A 3,794-nucleotide genomic window follows, 5' to 3' on the forward strand; every position below is an offset into this window, starting at 1 on the left:
GATGAACTGTTTTTAGAAACTGATGATGAAACACTTGATTCTGAACTAGGTTTAGACACTAATCTGCTTGAAGCTGTCTCTGAACTAAGTTTAGAAGATAAAAGTGGTAACTCTATTTCTGAGCTTCCTGAGGAGCCCAACAAGGGCACTTAAATCTGTGAGCTGCTTTGAGAATCTGAGGCTGTGGAGCCTTCCAGCATACTCTTTTTAGGTGAGCCACTTTGTTGTCGTGAATTGCTGGATTGGGTCACGTGACTATTCATATTTGATTTCAACAAAGAGGAAACAAATGGTGCAGAACCATGCTTTTCTGAAGCTTCAGATTCGGTAGTTTTCCCAGCACCTGTCGTTGGTACTTTAGAGAAAATGCTGCTGTTGCTTTGGCTGGAACTAGGTTGATCACCTTCACTTGTTGTGTTCTTCTCATTCAAAGGGCTGCCAGAGCTCCTACCTGAGTTCTCGCCACTTTCAGATTTGGATAACCCTGCACATGCTGAACTGTTTTCCTTCTTAGCAGATGCGTGGTCTGTTTGGGCAGAAATTTTTGCTTGGTCTTGCTCAACAGCAAAATTATTTTTTTCCTTCTATGCACCGTTTTTTGGATGGTTCTTCTATCTCTTCTTGGCAACCAGTTCATCTCTTGTTGTATGGATTGATGCCTTCAGCCATACTAAGTATTTGATCCATAACTTTTTAAGGGTACCGGCACCCAAGGAAGAAGTGGTTTACTCAAGCCATGGAGAAGGAGAGGAGCTGCTGGAGCTGCCGACTGCGAGTCCCGCTCTCGGCCTCAACAGCATCTTCCATGTTAGCGGAGCCAACGCCGCCAGTGGGGGCGAGGTCCCCAGCGTGTGGAGCAAAAACTCCCACGCGGTGGTGTCACTGTTTGTCCATCTCGCCTTCGGAGCGCAATGTCTCCACCCAAGAAGCCACCCACAGGTTCTGGCTCAGGTACTCCGACTCGTCGTGCACCATGTTGGGCCTGCAGGTCGCAAAACCCAAGAGCAGACGCTACCCTGGGAAAGAAGCAGGGGACACCCAGATGTGAGGTTCTGTCACTGCGGGGAGTCCAGGGGCCCCTCAGCATTTCTTAAGCTCAAGGAACTGAAGAAAAAATTCAAACCTAGAGTTGCTATAATCAAGGATGCTTTAGGCAGAATTTTAAATTATCAAGGAAGTATTAAAAGAAGATGGAAAGAATATACTGAGGCACTGTATCAAAAGGAATTGGCAGATACAGAAGAATTTAATGAAATAACATATGAGCAAGAGCCTATTGTGATGAAGGAAGAAGTTCAAGCTGCTTTGAAGGAAATATAAAAAATAAGGCCCCAGAAATAGATGGTATACCAATTGACTTGTTTCAGCTAACGGATGCTGCCGTGGATGTGCTCACCAAGTTGTGCAAAGAAATCTGGAGAACAACCATTTGGCCAACTGACTGAAAGAGATCTTTATTTGTTCTCATTCCAAATAAGGGTGACCCAACAGAGTGTGGAAACTATAGAACAATATTATTGATTTTACATGCAAGCAAGATTTTACTGAAGATTATAAAAAAACTACTGGAACAGCACATCAGCAGAGAACTGCCAGAAGTCCAGGCTGGGTTTAGAAGGGATTGAGGTACTAGGGATATTATAGTTGATGTTAGATGGATCTTAGCTGAAAGCAGGGAATACCAGAGGAATGCCTATCTGTGTTTCATTGATTATGCAAAGGCATTTGACGGTGTGGATCATAACAAACTGTGGCTGACTCTGAGAAGAATGGGAATCCCAGAAAACTTGATCGTTCTAATGTGAAACCTCTACTTGGACCAAGAGGCAGTTGTCAGAACAGAGCAGGGAAATACTGTATGGTTCAAAATTGGGAAAAGTGTACGCCAGGGATGTGTCCTATCTCCGTACCTTTTCAACCTGTATGCAGAACAGATTATCCGAGAGGCTGGGCTCTAGGAGGTGAAGTGTGGCATCAGGATTGGTGAAAGATCTATTAACAATCTGCGTTATGCAGATGACACAACCTTGCTTGCTGAAACTGAGGAGGACCTGAAGCACTTGCTGCAGAGGGTTAAGGACTATAACCTTCAATATGGATTGAGGTTCAATGTTAAGAAGACGAAGATTCTCACCACTGGACCAATTGGCAGCATCAGAATGGATGGTGAAGAGATTGATATTGTTAACAACTTTAGTCTGTTTGGCTCGACGGTCAACACTCTTGGCACCAGTAGCCAGGAAATCAAAAACGTATTGCGATGGGAAAGGCTGCTGTTAGGGACCTCTCCAGGGTACCGAAGAGCAATGGTGTCATCACTCTGGAGACTAAGGTGCATCTGATACAGGCCATGGTCTTTCCTATCACCTGTTATGCATCAGAGAGTTGGACAATGACTAGGGAGGATAGAAGGAGAATTGACGCCTTTGAGCTGTGGTGCTAGAGAAGAGTATTGAATGTACCATGAACAGCCAAGAAAACAAACAGATTCATCCTGGAGAGGGTTAAACCAGGCTGCTCTTTGGAGGCAACGATTCTGGCGATTCATCTAACATACTTTGGACATGTTGTGAGGAGGGACAGGTCCTTGGGGAAGGCCATCATGCATGGGAGGGTGGAGGGATGGCACAAGAGGGTAAGACCCTCTGAGGTAAATTGATTCAGTGACTAGGGTAATCAGGATGGGTGTGTCAGAGGCAGTGCAATTGGCACAGGATAGAGCAGGGTTTAGAGCTGTTGTACATAGGGTTCCTATGAGTCTCTAGTGACTCAACGGCGCATAACAACAACAACAACACACATGTGAAATTTGAGCAATGAATAAGGATAACAGAAGAATTAATGCCTTTGAACTATGATATTGAAAAAGATTATTGAATATTCTATGGACTTCCAAAACAAGCCTATTTTGGAGGAAGTGCAAACAGAATATTCTTTAGAGACAAGAATAGTATTTCTTTGTCTCATATACTTTGAGCATGTTTTCAGGAAGGAACAGTTCTTGCAAAAAAACCATAATGCTGAATGAGGTGTAGAGTCAGAAAAGAGAGGAACAATTGACCATTTACTGTTATAATGGACTTGAGCGTGATGGAAATTGTTAGAATATACAGAACAGCACACAACAGATCTTTTGTTCACAAGTTACTAGGAGTTGCAGTCAATGCAATACCGCAAGATAACAATAAAAGACAAAAATGGTTTCTTTCTCAGGCTGTGGTATCATGTTAATGCTTTATAAAATGAATTCAAGTGTATTACTTCCTTTTCCTCTCCAAAGTACTGAAGAGCAAAGATGTCAGTCTGAAGACTAAGGTTCACCTCATATTGGCCATGGTCTTTGCAATTACTTGCTATGCATCAGAGACCTGGACAATGATTAGGAATGATAGGAGGAGAGTTGATGCCTTTGGGCTATGGTGCTGGAGAAGAGTATTGAATATACCAGGGACTGCTGGGAAAACAAATATATTTGTCCTGGAGATTATGAGCCAGGCTGCTGCTTGGAGGCAAGGCTTCATCTGACACACCTTGGACACTTTGCAAGGAGGGATCAGTCCTTACAGAGGGATACTACGCTTGGGAAGGTGGAGGGACAGTGCAGGAAAGAAAGACAAATAAAATGAGAAAAAAGAGAGGGGGAGAAATAGTATTTACAAAACCCAAAACACCAAATAAACCAATAACAAAAGTGGGAAGTATCCACTTGCAAGGAGAAAGATAACTGGAAAAGGTTGAAAAAAATCTTCTACAAGAAATGGCTAAAGTCATATATAAATTTAAGAAAGGACTAA

At 43.0% G+C, this 3,794-nt stretch overlaps 1 pseudogene; it reads right to left on the minus strand.

Annotated features, from left to right (window-relative positions):
- LOC102876535 overlaps nucleotides 1-975 on the minus strand; it is a 60,491-nt pseudogene extending 59,516 nt beyond the window's left edge.
- Nucleotides 976-3,794: the final 2,819 nt, after the last annotated feature.

This window comes from Elephantulus edwardii, unplaced genomic scaffold (assembly GCF_000299155.1).
Source record: "Elephantulus edwardii isolate Elephantulus edwardi_28Jun2011 unplaced genomic scaffold, EleEdw1.0 scaffold00017, whole genome shotgun sequence".
Lineage (NCBI taxonomy): Eukaryota > Metazoa > Chordata > Mammalia > Macroscelidea > Macroscelididae > Elephantulus > Elephantulus edwardii.